The sequence below is a fragment of the Pteropus alecto genome, unplaced genomic scaffold, assembly GCF_000325575.1.
Source record: "Pteropus alecto unplaced genomic scaffold, ASM32557v1 scaffold3, whole genome shotgun sequence".
NCBI lineage: Eukaryota > Metazoa > Chordata > Mammalia > Chiroptera > Pteropodidae > Pteropus > Pteropus alecto.
The window spans coordinates 16703804-16714424 of record NW_006442484.1 but is presented as its reverse complement, the minus strand read 5'-3'; positions in this window follow the sequence as shown (position 1 = coordinate 16714424).

The window sequence follows — 10621 nt, the reverse complement described above, 5'->3', positions numbered from 1 at the left end:
GAAATTTTAAAATAGTCAAATAAATGAACAAACATACTATCTTAATTTTACCCCAAAGATTTCTATATTCAATATAATCCCGATCACAATCCCAGCTGTCTTTACTGTTGAAATTGACAATCTGTTTGTAGAATTTATATTAAATTCAAAGAACCTTTAATATGTGAACAATTTGGGGAAAAGAGCAAAACTAGAGGATTCATATTATCTATTTTCAAGACTTATTATAAAGCTGTAGTAATCAAAACAATTTGGTATTGGTGTGAGGATAAACATATAGATCAAAATAATGTAATTGGAAGTTCAGAAACAAAGTTTATGGTCAGTTGACTTTCCACAAAGGTGCCATGGTTATTCAATAAAGGAAAAGTCTTGATATAGAAAAAAATAAACTTTGATTTTTACCTCCTCCCACGAATAAGAATTCAAAAATTAACTCAAAATAGAATATACGCTTAAGTGTAAAAGTTACAGTTCTATAATTTCTAGAAAAAACATAGAAAAAAAAACATTAAAGGCCTTAGTTTAGGCTAAGATTTCTTAGCTAAGAAACAAAAACTTTAGCTATAAAAGAAAAAAAAAGTGATAAATTGGACTTCAGCAAAATTAAAAAGGTCTGTTCTTCCAAAGACACAATTAAGAAATTGAAGTCAAACCACAGACTGAAAGAAAATATTCTCTATGCGTCTGTCTCAAAAAGACTTATAACTAGAATATAAAGGACTCTTAAAACTCAATTATAAGACACCTCATTTTAAAACATGGCCAAAATATCTGAACACTTTCCAAAAAAACCACAAATAGCCAATATGCATGTGAGAACATGCTCCACATGACTGATCCTCAGGAACATGCAAGTTAAAACCAAAATGAAGTACATTGAGTTACATTATATACTCACTAGAATGGCTAAAGTTAAAATCATTCACAATATCACATGATTTTGAATGAGCATGTCTAGTAGCAAGAACATTGACTCATTATGGTTGAAATGTGCAACAGTACAACTACTTTGGAAAACTGGCAGATTCTTAAAAAGTAAAACATAACTTTACCATATAACCCAGAATCTCTACTTCTAGGTATTTACCCAAGAGAAAAGCAAAGTCCACTGAAAGACTTGTTCAAAATGCTCATGGTAGCTTTATTTATAATAGCACCAAAAGTAAAAGAATCTCAAATATGTATCAACAGGTGAATTGATCATCACTGTGGTATATTCCTTCAGTGGTTTATTACTCAGCAATTAAAACACACTCCTGATAAACACATTAACACAGATGACTCTCAAAAATATCCTGTGCAGAAGTCAGACACTACAGAGTGTAAATAAATAGAGTATGATTCTATTTATACGGATACATTTATATGAAATTCTAGAAGTGAAATTCAGAAAACACATCAATAGCTGCCTGATGGGGTGCTTACTCTGGGTTAATCTCTAAAGGTACAACAGGGCACTAGAGATGTACTTGTCCAAAGCTATTAGGTTTTCATTGATTCTCGGGCAGATTCTCCCTTCATCCACATCTCTGCTTTAAGATGAGGAAGGTCCTAATTCAGTGTGTCCCAACTACTGCATGAACTAGTGTGCTATGAAATGGAGAAAAAAAAAAAATCAGACAGGTGGCAAGTTTTTCAAGGTGCTAAATTTATTCAATTATAAGTGACTATTCATTATTATGAAATTATCTTCTTGTAATTTGGTGTTAAAATATCCATTTATTTTTTTGCAGTGGTGACAGGCAGTGATGAAGATGAATTTTTAATTGCTCTTGTTTGGTAAAATAGGTACTTGACAGGTCTAGATATTTTTTAAAAAAGAAAAGAAGAGGAAGAAATGTAGGAGAATGTCGTGTTCTATCTTGAGCTAGGGAAGGGTATCTATTAAAAAATTTTATTAAAGCATAGTTATAAAAAACAAGAACAACAAAAGAAACAAAATAACACCAACAAAAAGACAAACAGAACTTAGGAAATTTGATTATAATCAAAATAAAAGTTTTATGTTCAATAAGGCATATTATAGAAAATTTTAGCATATGAAATTTACAATGAGAATTTGAAATATTTAAAATATAAATATTTTATATTTATACAAGCTATTCAGTTTTGCTATTGGGCAAAAAATAATTATAAAAATTAGTATAGTATTTGAAAGGACAATTCACCTAAGTGAATTGTAAAATGTAAATTGTTTTTAAAACCACTACTAATTACAGAAATAAAAATTAAAACAATAAAATACTACTTTATATTCACAAATCGGCAGAAGTTAGTAGGCAAGTAAGGATGGGGGAAGGGCTGGTGGCAGAGGCATGGACATGCATAGCTAGTGGGATTGTAAAATGCTACAACAATGCTAGAGAGAAGCCGAAAGGACCCAGTAAATAAATACGTCTGGACCCTACAGCCCAGCTCATGGAAATCACAGGACATGATGGAGGATTTTCATAGCAGCACTGCTTGTGCTAGCAGGAAATTACAGGCAACCTGAGAGAATGGCCAAGTTAAATGAGGTATATGCGTATGTGGGGCTGCAGCCAGCAACAATGAGCTAGATTTACGTTGGATAGCATGAAATGATCTCAAAAATAGTGGTGGATAAAAATAGCAAGAAACACGATATGTAACAATATTGCTTATACAAATTACAAGCGCACATAAAAGACACTCTTCAATTTCCAAAGATACAATACATCTAAATAACCACTTGGATAGATAACAGATTGGGCTGGTGGAAAGTGGAGAGGAATGATAAAAGGGAAAATAAAATAAGGATGAAATTAAATAAAACAAAAAAAAATCTTTAACATATTGATGATAAAAGTACGATGAATTGAAAAGTATGATTAATCATATAAATGCTTTGTTTTAAAGATTAATCAAAATAACCACAATTAATCAGTACAGTAGGGTGCATGTGGGAAGGGGAGAGGGTGAACTAAGCACCAAGAGTGACCCTGATTAATCTAGTGCTTTTGTAGATCATTACATAGCACTGTGGATGTTTGTATGTTGTCTACCATGAAAGTGTACTCATATCTTTAAAATTTCGATTTTTTAAAATCTTTCCTTAGCTTGTAAACTCCTACAAAGCAGATTTCAGCGATGTTTAGCTCTTTTGATTAATAGAACCAAAAAGCTGGGATTCTACAGGATGTAGCCTTCTTAGATATATCCTTAAGCGATCACAACAGATGTATTGAAATGCTGTACCTGCTATCGACCTTATAAAATAAACTTTCTCACCCCTTTATATGTTGTTGAGAGTTTATTTTGTATTTTGCTGCTGAGATGATACTTCTTGTGCTAGGTGTTTTGTATCACTTCTGCTACTTTGTTGCGTGGTGATATCCTTAGGCCCTAATAGATTTTTTCACAAGAGTTTCAGATTTTTTTTTTTTGAAACATGAAAAAAATATTTGTTCGTGAGCTGTTTCTCTCATAGAACCTCTCATCCCTCTCTCCCCACCACACATTGACTTCTATTTTCCCACCATGTTCTGAATGTTTTATTTCTATTCTTCCTCCGTGTGTTCCAGCAGTGGTCGCTAGAGTAGTAGGGGCAAATTAATGAAGCGGAAAACAAGCAGTCATGTATGCACAGAGTCAAATTCTTCCTAAGCCAGTTATTAACTGTGTGAATTTGGGCAAGTTATTTAGCTTTGCTCACTCAGCTTTCTCATTTCTAATATGAAGAAAATAATACCTTGCGTGTGTGTGTGTGTGTGTGTGTGTGTGTGTGTGTGTGTGATTTAATAATGGTAATATGGAAAATTTATACCATTGAGCTTAATTATTTTGATATATCCATTTATTTTCTATTGTAAGGTTGGTAGTCTAACAAATTTAAGTCTCCCCAAATTATTAGTTTTTTAAAAAAGTATTTTTAGCAAGTAATAAGTAGTGAGACTCACCTCATTCCTCAGCCTTGTCCAGTAATCGATCAGGTCTCATCATACCTTGAGACTTGCCCCATTTTTAATACCTCAATCTGTAATTCTTACTCAGAATTTTGAGATAAGTTTAGAAATAAAGCAAGGCTTTGGGAGGGAGTAATGATATACTTGGGCACTTTAAAGGGTGATAAAACAAAGCTGAAAACAGAATTTATCTTCAGAATGTGCTACAATGTCTCCTGAGCTAAATAAAATAGTATTAGGGAGAGCTCACAGTAGAATGGCAGAGAGAGAGAATGAGAAATTCTCTCATAAAAGTGCTGAAAATGAAGGGAGTTATTATAGCATACCAGAGGTTTTGATAAACTTTTATAGGACAGAAGGTATATAGAACCATATTGACAGTTGAATCACAGAGGGGAGAGCCACCACTGAGATCAAGCACATGAGAAAATTCTCAATTGAGGAGGGAGCTGTTTTTCATGGTGGAAGCCCTTGAATTTAGCTTGTGGAGATATCTGATATGAGAAAAGGAAAAGATGTTGAGGCCATAGATTAAAGAACTGTTTATAGAATGACTGTACCTGGGGCACTCATCTCCCTGCCCTGAAAAGGTCTTTACTCAGTGTTGCTTGTATTGTCAGGGTTTGCAACTGGCCAGCAGCTAGAGACATGATCTATGCAGGATTGAGGCTTCCTGTGTGGGGAATAAGGCTCTTAGGAATTAGTTGGAAAGATGAACTAAAAATGTGATTTGGTTTCTGCTATTTAGAAGTCAAGCAAGTATGATTAAAACTAACATCACCATCACCATCAATACTTTGCCTTTGTCTTTTTTTTTTTTTTCAGTCCTTAAAGAGTAATGAAAATCAAGAATGACATAAAAGCCTCCCTTAGCAAGAAAAATTGACCCCAGCTTCTCCTATTTTATCCCAACCTCCATGGACAGGGAAATACCTGGTATCCATTAGAGGGACAGAATTGGTGAAGATCCAGCAGAGACATGTACAAAAATGTTATTGATGGAAAATGATCAGAAGAAAGACAATGCCTTACTCTGGGAGAAAGAATGAGACTTCCTCCTTCTTTCTGTGGTTGGGACCCAGAATTCATCTGTGTCTTGTGGACTCAGTACCTTGTGTATCTTTGAGAAGCCCTGGTAATCAGGTACCACTACCTCACACCTTTGACCAATTAATATTAGTGGGTTTCAAGTATATCACTACAGTTTACCACCAAGTTCTGAATTTATTCACTTAGGCTTGAAAACATGTTTTGCATGTGATAACCCTCTCTTCTCAGAGTTTGCTCCTGGGTCTTTATGTTTCATTCATTTTATGATCACTGTGAATGACAACATGGCCAATCCACCAGATTACATCTCCCAGCACTCACTCTCCTACCAGTGTTTACTGGGGTTTATCCTGAATTCATTGCATTCCATGGATATTGCTGGATTTTTCCCAAACATGCACTTTATTAGTAAGCCAATCTTGATTTAAATTAGTTCCCTAGGCTTGGTCTTTCCAGTTGTCCTCCTTTCACTCCTGTTGAATTATGTCACAGGCTTCAGATTTATCAGGTTATCAGGTTATCATATCAGAGGTAGAAATTGGGTGTTTGACTAGAATTTACCTGGTAAGTGAATTTGGTGAATGGCTAAGAACATACAAATTGATTCTGTTTATAGTCCAGAAAGTGTTTCATTCTTCTTATGAGTGTTCAGGAATCAGGAAAATTATGTTTCAGGAAATTCAGGAACGTCAGGAATCAGGAAAGTTTCTTGGATTTCTCTTAAGGACACCAGCAATAATTTACAGTTAACCAAATGTTTGCATAAATAGATTTCATCAAATTCTCCAATTGGCATCAAATGGTTAGATGAAGAGTTTATTCCAAAAGGATCGAGTGTCAATCTTTTGCCATGGAAATGGAACATGTGCAAAGATTCTCCTGGACAGAGCTGGTGACAGTAGTTATACAGACCCAAGGGGATCTCAACGTCTTTTGAATTACTTGCCTTCAGTATTTTTCACAGGGCCAATCAGAGTTCTCAATTATTCAAATAAATAATCTCCAGCAAGGGGGTGTCTTTAAAAAGTCTTGTAGTTTCAATTGAGTAACTTTTAAGTATTCTTTTATTTAAAAAATAATCCAATTTAGTGTGAATGACGTTTTTTGAATAACTGCTAGTGTAGTTTTAGGAGCTGAAGACAAAGACCAATGTCATACTGACATTGTAGTCTCTGTCCTCAAAGAGTGGCCACATTTGTTGACAAGACAGCAAGTAAATGAATACTTTCAGGCTAATGTGGTAAGTATAATTAGTGGCTATGGAACAATCCACAAACATAATCCACAAGTTCTTCCAGGTGTGCAAAAAGCATAAAAATTCATTTCCTCTTTGTAACTTCATTTTTATTGAAAGCTTCCATCTCACCACACCTAGATATTCTAACCTCAGTTTTCAGGGATTCCTATACACTGTAGTTGTATCATTTTCCTGGGGATTGTATGCAAGGCTAAGGCCTTGAATGGAGGTCTAAAGGCATATAAGTTACTTCCAAGGTCCATGGTTAGTATAGTCCCCCAGGTCTGGCCACCTCTGCTGCCAGAAATCTTTGCCAAGATTGCCAGTGTATGTCTAGTCTAGAGGCTCTCCATCCTGACTGAAAAAAAATACCAGTGCCTGAGCTCCACCCCGACAGATACTCATTCAGTTGTTTTTGGGGGCGGTATACTGGACTAAATGTTTTTTTTAAATTCCCTAGATGACTCTAGCATGCCATTCAATTGAGAACTACTGGCTTAGGTGCTCCCATGCCACTTCCTCCCATGACCTCAGTGTTTCTAGGGCCCAGTTGGAATGTCCTCTTTCTCCTTTCCTCCATCCTGGGTTAATCTGTTCTGTAGGGGGAAAAAAAATCAAATATATTACTACCACTGTTCGGACACACAGGCAAAGAAACCCCATATCACAAAGATATACCATGTGAGTGCCTCTGCTACCTGGGATCTGTGCTAGCCGAGGGCAACCTGTACCTCTAAGCATCTACTCTTTCAGCTAATATCCTCAAGGCCTGTGGAAATGCTTCTCCACATTTCTGACCCTATGTCCTGGAAAGAAGAGGCAAATAACAGTAATGCTTGCAGATTGTGCCAGTGCTGAAGTCAAAGAGAAACATTGCTTGAATGTGCACGGAGGATTTGAGCAGTGGAAGGGTGCTGGCAAGAGAACAAACCAACTTGTGATTCCTTCGCTCAGACAGAAAGATTGAAGTAAATTCTTGTCTAATGATGTAGCAAGTACACTTCCTAGTAGGTTTGAATGACTGTTGTCTCATTTCTCTGTCTTTACAATGGGTGGCCCTGGAGAGAGAGTCTCTGGAAATAGTTTGATATTCACAGAATTTGTACATGATGGCTGAGGAACATTCTGCAGTATTAAACAGTTTATATTGCTCTTGAACTTGTTTAATATGTAAATCTACAAAAGTGTGAAGCATACTTTTATAAATGTAAAAGTGTAACACATATCAGCTTTTTAGATTAGCAATAGGTGGAAATTGAAAGCTAGAATTGTAAATAGCTGAATTTTATAAAAATGTTAATACATTGAAATCAAATTTTCAAAAAATTAAAATATTAGACAAAAAAGATATTTTTTATTTTAAAATTTTATATTTGTTAGTGTTTCAGGTTGTTCAGGCCACTATAACAAAGTAACATGGACTGGGTAGCTTATAAACAACAGAAATTTATTGTTCATAGTTCTGAAGCCTGGAAGTCCGAGATCAGGGTGCCATTGTGGTCAGGCGAGGACTCCTTTCTGAGTCACATACATCTGAGCAGAAAATCCAGTTTCCATTTGTCCCCCGCCCCCAAATAGGCACAGCCTTCTTAATTATTGACATTCTGCAGCAGAGTGGCACATTTGATACAATCCATGAAACTTTGACATATCATTATCACCCAAAGTCTACATTTTATATTAGAGATTACTTTTGGTGTTGTACATTTGAGTTTTGACACTATTATAATATCATACGGGATAGTTTCACTGGCCCAAAAATACTCTTGTGCTCCACCAACTTATCCTGTCCTCCTCCCTAACCACTGGCAACCACTGCCATTTTTAATCTCTTTATAGTTTTCTCTTTTCCAGAATATCATATACTTGAAATCATACAGTATGTATACTTTTTAGAATGTCTTCTTTCTCTTTTAATACGCACCTAAGATTCTTCCATGTCTTTTTATGGATCAGTAGTTTCTTTTTTTTAGAGCTGTATAACATTCTATTTTCTGGATACAGCCAGTTTGTTTATCAATTCACGTACTGAAGGACATCTTGGTTGCTTCCAAGTTTTGGCAATTATGAAAAAATCTGCCATAAATATCTGTATGCAGGTTTTTGTGTGGACCTAAATTTTCATTTTGCTTGGGTAAATACCAAGAAACACGATTGTTGGATTGTATGGTAAGAGGATGTTTAACTCTGTAAGAAACTATCAAATTGTTTTCTATCAAATGAGAGTTCCTGCTGCTCCATATCTTCACCATCATTTGGTATTGCCATTGACTTGGATTTTGGCCATTTTTACAGGTGCGTAGTTCTATCTCATTGTTGTTTTAATTTGATTTTCCCTAATGACATATACTGTTGGACATCATTTTACATGCTCACTTGCCATCTGTATATCTTCTTGATTAGGCTTCTATTCAGGTCTTTTGATCATTTTTTAAATGAAAATAATTTATTTTTTCATTTTCTTATGATCACTTAAATTTACATTTTGTATGAAAAAATATTTAAATTTTATAGACTGAATATAATTATATTTTACTTTTTAATGACTCGACAGAAGTTTTGTGAAAATTTTGATTAAAATAACTTAGTGATTGTATTAACCTAAAGTCAAGATAAATAAATTTTATGAAAAAAGTTATATAAAAGTTTATAACTTATGTGTATCCATATTTTATTATGAATCCATATATCACTGGCACATAAACAGAACAATCAGATGTATACAAAAATTTACAGTTATCTTTCATATTTTAAAACATTCAATCACTTAAAATCTATAATTTTATACACATTTGTCATTGTAAAGGTAAATTTTCAGAATAAGAGAATAAAACGTTTTGTTTAACAGTTTGATACCTTTAATCATAACTTTATGTATTTTCATATGGATACGGGCTTTTACTTTTACTGTCCTGGGCTCCAGGAGTGTTCAGGGTGAGACTAAACTCTATTCTCCCCACACTGGCCAAGAGAATTTGTTGTGCACCAAATACCCTCACCTCAGGGACTTGAAAAAAAAAAAGCCCATGAGATTATTTCTGTTTTTTCCCACTATAACCCTCAGCTGTGCCTGTGGGAGCAGAGTCACTCATCTGCTTGAATAACAAGAAAAAGGAAAGGGAAAAAAACAGAAATATAAAGTTGTTTTTTAATAAGATTACTATTTACAAACATTATCTTACATACATTGATAAAAGTATGAACAATATTTCACAGGGGCACAGAGAAGCAATGGTGGCTAACACTCAATAAGTTTAGTCAATTTAGGAACACCCTCTCTATTGTGACTTGGAGGTAAGTTTTTAAGTGAACTTTTAGATTATGGGTCATGGGATGTGACTCCTGTGATCATAGTGCATCAAAGAGGGCACAAGAGGATCAGTTAGGATTCAATATTAATATAATAAAAGACATGTATTTGTACATATTTTAATTATAGTCATATTATTGAGGATTATCAAAATATTCATATTTCTGAGGATTATGCTTATGCCTATCTATACATAGTTTACTACTCCATTTGTAAAATCAAGAGTTTAGAAATCACTGAGGGGAAGAAATTTCTCAGTATGTGTTCTGCAGGCTGCTTGTGCATCAGAGTATGTGGAGGTATGTCCTGGAATGAGATTCTGCAACAAGCTCCCTACATTCTCGTGCACACTAAAGCTGGAAAACCGTAGTGCATAAGGTTTAAGGAAGACTGTTCCACTGTGCTGTGGAGAAAGGAGATGAAGAAGGCTCAGAAACCAAAGTTAGGAACAAGTACTATGTTTTATTAATTCAAACCTGAGGGTAAAAACCAGCTCTAGGGGAGTGGCAATGGGAACAGAGGAGGAAGGATGGACACAAAGAACATTTTGAAAGTAAACTATATAATCTTATTGCCTAGATATAAGCAGTTTAGGAAGAGAATAAATCTCAGAGTCAACATTTTAAAGAATTGTTTTCCTAATAAACTATCGAGTCATCTGCTCCTCTTCTATCCTCCAGTTTGTAGCCCCACTGATAGTAAGTGATTTGCCCAAAGTCACTCATCTTCATAAGGACAGACTTGGAAATAGAAACCAAGCCTTTTGTCACTAAGGCTAGTAGTCTTGCCACCAAACCATGAGTCACACGTTTCAAGGTTTTAAGACGGAGTGACTAAGAAAATTTGCCTGTCATTCAATATTTTTGCAGATCATGTACATGTCAATCAACAGGCTCTATACTAACTGCTGGGATTACAGCGGTGAATACCATCTGGTTGATATAATGGTAATACCAATGCCTGAAAAAGGTTCTTCAGAATGGGAGGTTGGAAATGTGATGAGTTATTTTAATGTATGTTACTTTTGGACATGTTGGATTTGATGTCTCTGTTCCATGTAGATACAGATTGCCTAGTTCTCCCTGCAAACTATATGTA